The 14179-nt window shown below is 37.6% G+C and overlaps 1 protein-coding gene across 1 annotated transcript in view; it reads right to left on the bottom strand.

Annotated features, from left to right (window-relative positions):
• The window catches only part of CDH9 (cadherin 9), a 98007-nt gene extending 86394 nt beyond the window's left edge, over positions 1-11613 (bottom strand). The window contains exon 1 of the mRNA XM_059470163.1: positions 11376-11613. The gene's annotated coding sequence lies outside the window, so the exon portion shown is untranslated. The remainder of the gene's footprint in view (positions 1-11375) is intronic.
• Between the last annotated feature and the right edge of the window lie 2566 nt (positions 11614-14179).

Raw genomic sequence — 14179 nt, 5'->3', positions numbered from 1 at the left:
TTCCATTGGGTTGAGGATCACTCAGATACCTCTAAACCCTTTACTGTCCTCTCTTCAAATCAACAAATTCCTCTGACCCCAATAAACTGAATAGCCCTCCGGCTCAAACCACAGCAGAAACACAGAGAGACCAGTTGCTGGTTGTGCAAGAAGGTAGTAAAGCTACACCCTAGGGAAGGGTACACACTATGAAAAGAGATAAATGTTGGAAGTGTTATGATACTGCTGCAATTCTGGCAGGTAATAATTTTTGTAACTGGCTTCACACATATTAAGTTTCTACTGAAATCTCATGGTGCTCCCGCTGACTACCAGATGAACTCAATGAGGTTATAATGTACCTGACTCCCACAAGTAAGAGCTTCAACTTCAAGTTCTTCATTACACCTATTTAAGCCCATAGATACATGCATATATATACACACACATATAACCTAAGGGAAGCATTGCTATGTTTCTGCTTTTAAATATTGATGGTTTTAACCATGATTGTGTTGAAATATCCTTCGCACGTAATTTCAGAGAACTGTCGGCAGTAAAACAAATGAACATTGACAAATACTTTTTAAATTCTCACTGAGATAACCAAGAAGTTTTAACATCCATTCATAGCATTAAAGAATGTGGCTGGTGAAGTATTAAAATTTATTAAGATAAATAAATTTCCAGTCTCAACTGTCTAACATACCATATGGTATCATTTCATTTTTTGAGGAGAAAAGTAACAAAACATGCTGCCTTCAAAGATGAACACCATTATATTTCAGGGTAAATACCTTCTTTTTTTTTTTCCTGGTATTGGTGGTATTGGTGCTGCTGTTGTCAACCACACCTGGAAAAAAAATTGCTTGTATATGGAGGTGATGACTCTGTCCTATGACTACACTATCTTTAAATCTTAACATCTTCCATTTTCTTTTTTATAAATAGAAAAAACAATCTTGGATGCTCTTTGGCAATGCTGGAAACCTCATGCTTCCTTCAGTGTGCCTTAGAATGAACCACTACAGACTACATGCAAAAAACCAAAGAACATGTCTATGTTTTTCTTCCTGCTCTTCAGATACTTGGTCACTGGGATGGAAATTTCTGTTTAAAAGGAGCATGCTCACATTATTTGACCTTTCAATTATCAGGATAAAACTAAACTTCAGGACCAATTAATTGAAATAGGAATAAGAAGACAACTTTTATTTGCATTGTGAAGGGACATTAAAATTAAAGTTAACAGAGGTATTGTTTACCTTGGGGCTGATCATTTAGATGATCATACAGTAAGGATGAAGAATTAAAAAAACTCCATCGTAGCAAAAAGATTTCAGGTTTTCTGAACCTTTGTTCAATGAGCTGAGAAGCAGGAAAGGAAGCTTAAAACTCTATGTCAAAATTATTGCTTAAATTTTGTGAAGGTGCAAATTTTGTCAATATTTTTACTGAGATACAAAGTGCAGAGGTATTAAAGTAATTCACTGAAAGTCATGCCATGTAATTTTATTAATGTGATTTAGTCAAAAGTTCCTCTTTCATGGAATTTTTGCCTCAAAACAAATCTGTTGAATGAAGTGGAATTATTTTCTAGAAATCATGAAAGAACTGGAGGACCCTGGGAACTGCCAGCCCATCAGTTTCATCTCTGCACCTGGTATGATTATGAAACACATCATCCTGCAAGATGTCTTAAACCATGTGGGAGACAAGGAGGTGATTAGGGACAGCAAACATGGCTTTACCAAGGGCATACTCTTCCTGACTGATCTCACGGTCTGACTGATCTCATGGCCTTCAGTGACGGACTGACTGCATCAGTGGGTGAGGTACCTTCTGATATCATGAGGCCTAGACTTCTGAAAGGCCTCTGACACCCCCACAAGAGTCATGGTGCTCAATTGGAGGCATACAGGTTTGATGGTTAGACTGTTACATGGAGAAAGAATCAGATGTTTGGCTTCATTCAAAGATTTACAGTCAATGGCTGTGTCCAAGTGGAAACCAGTAGAGACTGATGTCCCTCAAGGGTCTCTACTGGGGCCGATGTTATTTAATGCCTTTTTTAACTACACAGATGGTGAGAAGACAAAACACAATTTAGTGAATTTGGAGATGACACCAAGCTGTGTGGTGCAGTTGATACACCCAAGTGAAGTGACACCATCCAGAGGGACCTTGACAGACTTAAGGAAAGCACCTATGCAAATCTCATGAAGTTCAAACAGGCCAAGTCCAAGGTGCTGCACCTGAACTGGGGCAATCCTCAACATGACTATAGACTGTGGGATTAAGAGATTAAGAACAGCTTTGTAGATAAAGACTTTAGGACACTGGTAGATGAAACTCAATATTAGATAATGACTTTTAACTGAAAGAGAAGAAGGTTTAGGTTGGACATGAGGGGAATATATTTTACAGCAATGATGTTGAGACACTGGAACAGGTTACCCAAAGAATTTGTGGATATTCCATCACTGGAAACGTTCAAGGCCAGGTTTGATGGGCTTTTGAGCATCCTGACCTGGAGGAAGCTGCCCCCGCCCATGGCAAGGTGGTTGAACTTCAAAGTTCCCTTCTAACCCAAACCATTCTATAATTCTGGAATGGCAGCATAAACAGAGCAGATGTTTTGCTGTGTTTTTCTCTGATATTTACCACTCTAGGTCTGAAGTTATAGAGTAAAATCTGGACCTGCAAAGACCTCCTCAACTCGGCACATAAGAATATTGGTTAGCTGTTAGTAACTACAGAATATAGCTCTGGAAAACTTACAATGCAAATATATGCATGACTGTCATAACAGAGATGTTGTGCACATTGCAAAGCAACAAAAAATTTAAAAATCTATATCTGTCATTATGCATTACAGCTATATTTACACTGACATATGTAGGTATATATGTAGATATATAGAGAGATATAAGTATACTTAGATCCCTAGATCTTTTAATCTAACCTGTGTCTCTAAAATTACATCAAAATAATGATAAAACTATATCAACACAGATACTGATAGAGATACATATATACACAAATACATGTAAATTTTCACCACAGGCAATGGAATTTCATGATTTTTTAAATTTTCTACTAGACCCACAGGCTGACTAGCATGAAGTTTAATTAGTGCTAATTAACTAGAGGTGAAGGAAGCAGAAAATTTATGTGACTCATTTATTTTTTCATTCCACCACAATGTCTCCTTATTTATGTTCCTCTATAATATTTTATTTTCAGAGTTCAGCTTTCAGTCCAAAAAATTATTGATTCTGATACTATTTGTGAACAAAAGACATAAACTACAACAATCATTTTGGTTCTATTATTATTGTAGCTACCCACAGTATTGCATTTTAAATAAACTTAAAATAAGTAATCCAGAAATGTTTATGCTGCTTCAGCCTTGTGAATCCATTCTTCTTGAGGAGGATGCCTTCCTTCCTTCCTTCCTTCCTTCCTTCCTTCCTTCCTTCCTTCCTTCCTTCCTTCCTTCCTTCCTTCCTTCCTTCCTTCCTTCCTTCCTTCCTTCCTTCCTTCCTTCCTTCCTTCCTTCCTTCCTTCCTTCCTTCCTTCCTTCCTTCCTTCCTTCCTTCCTTCCTTCCTTCCTTCCTTCCTTCCTTCCTTCCTTCCTTCCTTCCTTCCTTCCTTCCTTCCTTCCTTCCTTCCTTCCTTCCTTCCTTCCTTCCTTCCTTCCTTCCTTCCTTCCTTCCTTCCTTCCTTCCTTCCTTCCTTCCTTCCTTCCTTCCTTCCTTCCTTCCTTCCTTCCTTCCTTCCTTCCTTCCTTCCTTCCTTCCTTCCTTCCTTCCTTCCTTCCTTCCTTCCTTCCTTCCTTCCTTCCTTCCTTCCTTCCTTCCTTCCTTCCTTCCTTCCTTCCTTCCTTCCTTCCTTCCTTCCTTCCTTCCTTCCTTCCTTCCTTCCTTCCTTCCTTCCTTCCTTCCTTCCTTCCTTCCTTCCTTCCTTCCTTCCTTCCTTCCTTCCTTCCTTCCTTCCTTCCTTCCTTCCTTCCTTCCTTCCTTCCTTCCTTCCTTCCTTCCTTCCTTCCTTCCTTCCTTCCTTCCTTCCTTCCTTCCTTCCTTCCTTCCTTCCTTCCTTCCTTCCTTCCTTCCTTCCTTCCTTCCTTCCTTCCTTCCTTCCTTCCTTCCTCCCTCCCTCCCTCCCTCCCTCCCTCCCTCCCTCCCTCCCTCCCTCCCTCCCTCCCTCCCTCCCTCCCTCCCTCCCTCCCTCCCTCCCTCCCTTCCGCCCCTTCCTTCCACCCCTTCCTTCCTTCCGCCCCTTCCTTCCGCCCCTTCCGCCACTTCCTTCCGCCCTTTCCTTCCGCTCCTTCCTTCCGCCCCTTCCGCCACTTCCTTCCTTCCGAGAACTAGAGATGCTTTCAACCAGGTTGAAAAGGTTTCTTCTAGTAGCTCTAGGCATGTTCTTTAACAATTACCCTGGGTTACTCAATCCATGTTTCTGCCCCATATTTTTTATTTTTTGTGACCCCCACATGTAAATCTTAGAAAAGTTCTCAGTCAGATGCCTAAGACGTAGCCACTATTTCAAACTACCCACACTTGCAGAAAAATATCACTTTATCCTGAGTTTATAAAATTTATCTGCCAGTTTAAAAATAGTGAAATACTTTTTAAATACAAGTTGACATTCATTTTAAGTCATGAGATCAGGAACTTAAATCCTGTATTGGTTAATCCTTAAGACTCATTTTCATTCTAACCAACAGTTAAACTATGAGTATGTTCTGCTCCTAGTATGGTACACACACAGACCAGTACACAAACTGCACAGGAACCTTTTGTTCTTGTATGCAACTGTTGGCAAATCTTCAGCTGTATATTCCTTTGAAATCAGGATTTATGTATTGCTAGAATTACACAGTATTTCTCTTGGGTAATCAAGGGAACCATGATCCTAGGTCTCTATATAACAGTGCAGTTCTCTATTTAATCATATGTCTGCTCTGCAAACATAAAGTAGTTATAAAAACTATTCAGCCTGTAGGCTTCTGGTTTGGGGAGCGCCATTATGTAGAGTCTCAACACATCAGTGAGAGGAAAAGAACCGTAGAGGACCTTTGTATATTTGAGAAGTTTATTCTTTGCATTTAGTTTTTTTTTTTTTTTCTGTATCCTATATTTTCTAAATTCTTTGCATCTCTATTGTATGGAGGTGTTAGAAAATTTTCCTCTGCAATGTAAATGTGAATTTCCTAAGCATAAATTCAAATGGTAAATAAATTATTAGAGTGTCATTGTCAGAAGTGCTAAATCTTTCATTCTAGCTGTACTCACATTTGTGTGTCTGAATGTGCAACACTAGGCATGTTCCTAAGTCTTTATCTCTTAGATTCAACCTTGTAAGGATGAACACCTTTTAATTTAATTTTTTTTTTTTTTGGCAAAAGCTGCACTCCGTGGCGAATCTAGCGACTTCCTAATTCACTCCCGTTTTTGAGCTAAATGATGTTTTTTCCCTTCCTGAATGAAAGCTTCAGGGAAAGATTCTCAACCAGTAGATTCTTTTGGCCAGTGATAGCTGACAGCAGTTGTACCAACCTTTTTGAGACTTTCCTTTCTTTAATTGCCTTTAAAAGTGATTATAAGAACACTAAGCACAATACATTTTTTAGTTTGAAGATCCTTCTGCTTACTGCAGGGATGGTTGGGTGCCATAAGTAGATTTTTCAAGAAGACAATAACTGGAAGAGCAGGCAGTGCCAGAAGCTTGGGACAAATGTAATTAAAGTATCACTAAATCAGTACTTCAACTAATATGTGAGTTTTCAGCCTTGATGCTACTTCTATTATTACTACTACTAAGCAAAGAACAATTACCTTCAGTATTGTTCTATCTCCATGAAGGAACTTGAAGAGATTAATTACTTTTATTTAGAACACAGGGGGTTTTACTTATTATCTTACTCTAGAAAAGATGTAAATCCAATGAGATAGCTGTCTTGACTAGGAAAGAAGTCATATATAACACAAATTTGAAGCCATTAAGAGCAAGATCAAGCTCAGTTGCAGTAAAGCCATAGGTGAAGATAACAGGAAAGAATGAAGAGACTACATTATTTACATCGAAATCCATTTTTCTTACAAGTCTGAATTCTCATTTTTACCTTTTATATCTGGGAAACAAATGTAAGGATTGTTGTAAATCTTCCAGGAAATGGGAAAATATTTTCTGCAATTTAATATTTTTATGTTTACTCTGAGGAAAATAGAATCTTTTTTTATCAGATAGCATAAGAACACAGATTCCACTCTCATTTTTACTCAGGGTAAGGGAAATGCACAAAAGTAATTTTGCTGGTTTCAGTGGGACCAGTCTTATTGCAAAATGTTACCCGGTCTGAATACATGTTCTGGAACACAGCACAAGCACAAACAGTTCTCCTGACAAATAGCTTAAACAACTACAAGAATTTCCTTTTGAAATAAGTATGTTTTCCTGATTTTTTTTCTCCTTTTGCTACACAGGCAAAACTATTTCCATGAGATTACCTGCAGCCAGCATCTGCGGTTTAAGAATTAAGAACATTTTTACAATAGCTTCCCAGTACAAAGCTTGATATTTAAATCCACTCGTATGGAAAATAATAACAAAGAAAAATGCAAACCATGTGAAAGTATTGGAATAAACAACAAAGTAAGCAGGAAAATTCAGCCAGAATGCAGCACTATAAACTTAAGCAAACCCATTGTAATATATCGTTTTCTACAAATATTGCATTATTTTTCTCTAGCGTTTGCATGAGTTATATTTCAGTTTATGTCTCCAGATGCATGTGTACATGTACGAAGGTGCATATATATAACAGTTCTGTTCATACACTGGGGCTATTTTTATCTGTTAAAATCGGATGTGATTAGACCACTGAAACCTTCAAATCATACAGAACATAAAACTTCTGGATTTTAAAATGCTAAATTTCACTTGTTCTGTGCCTATTTTTTCTTTAAAACCAGAAACAATGGGATTAACTTCACCCTTATACGCAACTCAGCCCATTTTTGCTTTGCCTCTTCATCTCCTTAGGAGCAAATATTGAATGATGGAGTAAAAAGGAAATAAAAGCCAATTATTCTAGTAAGATATTAAGCTGAGTTTTTTAGATCATTATATTTTTAAATTTCCTTTATTGAACACTTTTTATATAACTTGATGTTTTTATTGAATCCTTTTTTTAAGGGGTGTCGGAATATGAATGTCAGCCACTGGTTGGTTGTGCACCATTGATTATCAATATAATAGATCATATTTTTTTGCAAATAATGGCTAAATCTAATTATACCTGTATATATTGCCAGAAGGCTTGCATACATCATTAATTGACTTCAATTGAACTATTAAAAATGCACAAATTCAGATAATCTCCTTCTGAGAGCTGTTGTGCAATTTGTTTAAATGATGGAAGGGCCTACTCTTTCTATGCCCAAATACAAATGCATTATCCACAATTTTCTATATTTCACAGAATCTATTCTTGGGTGAAGATCATGTTTTGAATCTGGGCAAGTGCTTTAGGAGCTCTTTCTCAACATATTTATGCACAATGGTGAGATGCTGCCAGTATTTTTTAGAAAATTGAATCCTTTAGTACCAACATGCAAACATGCATGGCCCAAAATTGCAGTATCATTACAGGCAGAATTTCTATGAAGATGGTCCTTCTTTCTCTCAAATACAGCCTTTGAGGACAAAGCAACCTGAACACCATCTAGCATCTCTAAAATTTGTACTTACCTAAACCTCCTTGATATATGTATATCAAGAGATAACATATTATGAAAAAAATGTTTTTCTGAGATAGGGAAACAGAATCCAAAGTGATGTTGTCTTGATGTTGCTATTACTCTTACTGCTAACAGGTGTGAAATTTAATTATAGAAGTTTGCATTTTGCTAGCAAAGGAGTACACTGGACACCACTTAAAGCACTCAATTTTGAAGTTGCAGAAATATATTTTCTGAGAAACATTTGTGGTTATTGATGGTGTTATTTAAGGCTTCAAGGTAAATATATTTTTTTGAACATTGATGTAATCCTACAGAGAACTTGGAGAACTGGAAAAGTGGATCCCCCATTTTATTCCTGTCTCTGACACAGAGGTACTCTGTAACTGAGACAGTCTCTGTGTGGCACTGTGTGTGTATGGGATAAAAACAATGCCACCCATGTCCTCTTGTAATCTTCCCAAGATTGCAGAAGGGAGATTATAAGCAGCATACTTCACTTCCTGACATTTCTGTAATAAAATTACATACTGTGTGTTTAAAAATAATTTTTTTCTAAAATATTTTGGGCCTTCCTCTGAGCTGCAGTGTACATCCAGCATTTTTCTTCTTTCCTGAAGCTAGTAACATTTTCCCAGAAGTAACCAAGTCTCAGCTTTGCTAGGATTTTGCACTGCAGACACAAAGTATGATTTGATCAAGGTATGACTCTCCTGCTCAGTCATGCTCGGCAAGTAGTCCTCGATGTCACTGGGGTATTTTTTATCAGGATCAGTCACTGAAAGTCAGGAAAATAACTTTTCTTTTAACATTCAGCAATTTCCTATGTGTTTAAAAGGCAAGAAGAGAAATTACTCTGACTGCTTTTGCAAAAATTCTTTTTCTTCATTTCAATTTGCTTTATTTTCCTTCTCCTCCTACCACCTTTCACAAAATTTCGGATTTATTCCTATGAATTATTTTCTTAAATTCCCTCACTCACACGGAGAATGCAGGCAGCTTTTACTTGGGAAACTCTATTCATTTTAAAATATTAGTTCTTCTGCAGATAACATTTGAATATAACACCTGCTGCAAGCCTTAGAAATTCTGAACCCATTCTGGTATGTGTGGGAGATGCATTTTTCTCTAGATTTTTGCTCCAGTTACCTTCTGCAGTTAAATAGCTCTGACTGCATGGAAGAAACACATACTTTTAAACATCTATATTGTCTCATAGTCTAGCCTACATACCCCAGTTTTCTTATAGGATATCTCCTGAACAAACTCATCCTCAGAGAAAGTTGCCAGTCCTGTTTCTTTCTGGCTCTACTTTTCAAACGCTTCTGCCAGTGGATTCCCTGCAACCCATGTCGTGCAGATTCAGAAAACAATTACTGATGCCAGAGGTAAGAGAATGTCAGAATTAAGTTGTAAGGTCCTTTCAGCAGTGTTATGAGTGATGACATTTAAACCAGTGGATTTCAATTATTACTTTTTTTTTGGTGGGTAGGTCAGGGAATGAAATCATCATTATTGGTTGATCCCATGATGAGAGGGCGTCTCTGCCAGTACCATGCAACTGCTGCTGAGATCAGCATCCTTGTGGAGCAACAGCCAGGTGAGAGGAGAGCACAAATCCCTCTATGTGAGTTGCTGCCTGGAGAGGAGGACACCCTTTTCAGAATGGTCACTTCTGCAGAAAAGCATGAAAATTCTGAAAGCTTCAAGCAATTTTAACATGGAGCTATACAAAGCATATGGCAGAGGTGTCCCCACATTTTCTCTGTGAACTGCATCACCAAACTTCTTTTTGTGGTTAGGTGAGATGTACCAGTTACACACAAAGCATAACATTCTACAATAATGGCTACAAGACAATCTCTGAAATGAAAAACTCTACTTTGTTCAGGCAATAAACATATGAAAAACTTTGATTCTTGAACTCACTCCATCAAGTTCAAAAAGACTTGGCAACTGTTTTAGGTACAAGTAGTAATAGCACTGATACAGATACAGTTACATTTTTCCATTTAAAATTAATCTAATTTACCTAACTTAAAAAAGCCCAAACCAATAATTATTTATTTCCCAGACATTTGACTGTATAATGTTTTATATTTTTGTTAATAGAAAATCATATTAGCTGTAAACATATATAATTCTCCCTTGAATTTACATTACACAGTGAAGCACAAATGACAGGACAATATATTTTATCTGTCAGATTGACATACAGATAGCAATACGCCTTTTTAAACAACTAACATTGTTCACAAATAAATTTCTTAATCGTCATAGACAAATTATAGCACAAATCTTCTGAATATTTAATTAGTTCACTATATTTTTGGAATAAAATTATCCTTTCAGATATGGAGAACTACTTGGAGACAATGATTTTTAAAGATCTGTCATTGGTAATTCCCATCACTATGACTAATATTACTTAACAAACCTTTTGATCTCATCTCCAAAACTAGTGCAAGTATTACACTTGCATTTTTATCCTTTTTTATCCCTAGCAAGGGTAGCTAGTGTAGTACTGAGCAATGAAGCATAATCCTGCTGTGGTTTCAGTAAAATATTAGTTTTATCACTTTTATCCCTTTAATCAGAGCAAGACTCATACATTGGTTGTAAATTTGTCTACTGAAAATGGAAAGTATTTTAAGAAAATACCATTCTGTTTTCTGAGCTATGACTTAAATCTGTGACAAAGTGAGTGGCTGCTGTATCCATATTGCCTAACAACAGGAAAGGATATCAATTACCTTTTAATTCATGTACATCATTCTTTCTTTGAAGCTCAAAAAGTGAAATTGAACACATGTGACAGCATGTTTCTTGCATGTGAAAAGGCAAAATGTCATTCATTTGTTTTCTGCTGGTTACTTCAGTGTCAAGTGGTCAGTGTGACCTTTTATGCTTTCTGCCTTGCTTTCTGCGGGACTCTCTGATTGTACATATTAGGCTGACAAGGTATTTGGAAGGACTTCTGGAAAACATCCTTGCACTTTAAGCCTGTTGACTTTGACTTTCTGCCACAGATATCCAAAGGGACATCTGCCTAGGCTCTCAATCTTTCTGAACCCTGAGCTGTACCTCCCTCTGTAAAACATATTAAAAATACCCCACTAATTTTGCTAGTTTCACTAAAGAAAATCCAAAAAAAACATTAGCACTTCATTCTTAGTAGCAACAAAGACATTCTATTTTTTCATCCTTCTTAACCAGGGTTGTTTTATTTGATGTATTGACAAACACATTTGTGGGAAAAAAAGAAAAGGGGAATAGCTTCTATCTGGACAGGTGAAAAAGCACCCTGCACGAGAGTTAGGGTATATTGTTACTCCTATATGGCAGGAAAAACTGATTAATATCAAACAGTATTTCCAAAGAGCATACACATTGCTAATATTTTAATGTACACAAGTAGTCATCACATCTACAGTATCAGAAGTTTAGATTTCAGCAATTTAATGGGTTGGGGTCTCTTTGGGAACTCTGTAAGAGAAATATCCCCAGCGTGCTCTGCTGACACTGCCCCTCCACTCCCCCTTGCTTAAAAAGTATCTGTACGGCATCTTCGACATTTTACACACTCTTACAGAAAGCATCTGTTCTTTTGGTGTCGGCAGTTCTCATGCTACAGAAAGTTGATGTACTCACCCAGGCTGTCTGTGTGAGCCCAGTTCTGTCCGTTCAGCGCTGCTTCTCTACCTGCATCCTGCCTTCTGCATGTTCCCGTGCCTCCAGCGCCGAATGCACTCGCCTCTCACCAGGGCTCCTTCTCTCCCGGCATCACTTTTAAGTCAGGCAGGCAGCGAGCAGGAGCCAAAGGGACTCTCTGTCTGATTGGTTTCCATTCAGTGCCCCTGATTAATAAAAAGCGTCCCTCGCAAGGAGAGGTGTCGCTGCCCCTCACCGAGAGAGATGCTGCTGATAGAGCCGCAGTGCTCAGCGTGAGCAGGTTTGGGGCTGGGGGGACAGCACGGCGGCTTTGCCAGCCAAACACTGATTTGCAAGTGAATGCAGTGGGAGGGTTCAGAGAGGAGGGCTTTGTTAAGCACCCACTTATTAACTGAGGCTTAAATACAGAGGCTCATGTAACCAGCTCAGTTTGGTCTGTTTTAATAACAGGGGTAAAGGTATACCCCTAACATGTGGATCATATGGAGAAAAACAAATTACTCTAAACATCTATACTAGCAACACAGTGTCATTGGTGTGCAATACACATTGGAGAATGCAAAATTATCCTCTAATGCTACTACAGTGACAAATTATTTTAAGGTGAAAGAAAGCAACGTGTGTGAGATTTCCCTGTGTGCTCAATAGTTTTACAGCTCTAATGTCACTTACAGCTAATGATAATGATAGGCTTGTCACGGTACCTGAAAGTGAACATAATACGAAGTTGCAAGGGATGTTTTGGGAATTGTGACTAATAACGTTCAAGTCATTCACAGAAATAAACTGTTTTGCCAGCAACAATCATGAATTTCCTGGTTTCTGGTGCAGCCTGTTTGAGTACAAGTAATTGCTGATCACTACTATGACACTGGATGTTCAATATTACAGAATATTGTGGTTTACTTGAGCTATCATTTTCAATTAAAGAATACCATTGTTTACTAAATAACAATGAGTATCCTAAGCTTTGAGGGATTTTTTTTTTTTTTTTTTTTTTTTTTTTTTTTTTTGCTATTTGTGCCTTTTTTGTGGATTCTGGGTGCTAAAGACTATTACAGTCTATGACATAAGATAAAAATTTGTGATGGAACTTCTAGAAACTGCTTGCCATTACTTTCTGTACTGACAAACCCTGATGATATCTGTTGTGGGCACCAGCAGAATAGCAGGAAATGCTGCAAGGTGCAGTTGTCTTGTAACATAATTAATTTAGTACCAACACTTTCTTAAAAAGATGAATCATGAGGCTAGTTATGAAATTTTATTTGGGCTGTGCTTTCAGTAGTTGGAGTGAAAAAAGATGTGGGTTTAATCTGGTGCTGAAACTGTACTACAACAAAAGGAAGATTTGCATCAAATAGCCAAGTGAGAAATCCAAGGGTTTATTTAGGCTCTTGTTATTGCTTTAGTACTATCATTGATGAGCTCAACAGACTCACATTCAGAGTGCACTGCACAAAGTGAGACCTAATTTACGATTAGATCCCATGTGAAATTATTAAGGGGTTGATGAAATTCACAGACACCAGTCAGAGCTTTTCCATTGAATTTAGTGGCAGTTAAATTGGGGCCTGAACAAACTAGGTCTTCTCTGAATGCTGCATGTCCATGAAAGTAATATTTGCATATGTGTTACAGTGTGCAGAATTGGGTCTAATATTAGAATATCAGAAAGCTAAACCCAGAACCAGAACAAAATCAATTACTGTAGTTTAGGTAAAACATATAAAGCAAAGTTCTAATTAGTATTTTCATTCCACATTATGTCCACTTCAGCAATGGAACTATTGGGAAAAAAAATGTTTAGTACAATTTTTGTCCCAGTAAATATATGGGAGAACAAAAAGGAAAGCTACTGACAAGTGTATATTTCTGATGTCCTAAGGTCCTGGTGCAGATTTAAATCTTGCAGATCCTAAAAGGTATTTTCTTAATAGGAAGATGTCTGGATGATAAAAAGGCATGAGTAATGGCTCTACTTTTTTTCATTGTACTGCTTTTTTTTCATTCTTTTGGCTTCTGTTCGGGAACATTGTGGCTACTCTAATCAATATTAGGAGACCATCCAGATATGAAGGAATCCCTGAAACTGCAAAGATGAACAAAGTACCTTTTCATAATATTTTCTTGAGCTTATTCAGTGGCATCTGGGGAACTGGCCCTTGTGTAAAGGTAGGCATATGTCTGCTCAATACCAATCATAGGACACTCAGATAAATGGAAATAGCTCCATTTGATGTTGATGCCATCTACAAGTTTGTAGTAAAACAAACAACTTTATTAGACAGCATAAGGCCTGCTCTCTCATAGCTATTTATTATTGTCTTTTAAATGCAGCACTGTAACCACTATCGGGAGGAAATATTGAAATATTTAGAGAAAAAAGGAGCACTTCTAATGCAAATGGTGTTGCATGATGGGGATAAAAAGTTTTGCAATATACACTGTAAGTGGAATATACATCAAAAGTAGGCCAAAAAGGAAAAAGTGTAGGTGTGACAGCAAATAGGGAGAGATGGGTGGAAATCTAAGGCTGTGCTCTGACACACAGAAGGCTACTCCATATAGGGGAGGAATACAAAATTCTCCTTCTGAAAAAGAGTGGGCAGTGGAAAAAGATGGAAAAGCAGAAAGTGCACCAAAAGGAAAAGGCAGGAACACTTCTATTGCAAGACAGGCTGTCCTTCAGTTTTATATTTTATGAAGTCTCTTGGAATCAGGCCTCTTCTCTTTTCACCCCTATTCATCTTTGTTTCTTTACCTTCACAAAGATTTGTCTG

This window comes from Ammospiza nelsoni, chromosome 1 (genome assembly GCF_027579445.1).
Source record: "Ammospiza nelsoni isolate bAmmNel1 chromosome 1, bAmmNel1.pri, whole genome shotgun sequence".
NCBI lineage: Eukaryota > Metazoa > Chordata > Aves > Passeriformes > Passerellidae > Ammospiza > Ammospiza nelsoni.
The sequence above is the reverse complement of the archived record's forward strand: the minus strand, read 5'-3'. Positions and strand labels throughout refer to the sequence as shown.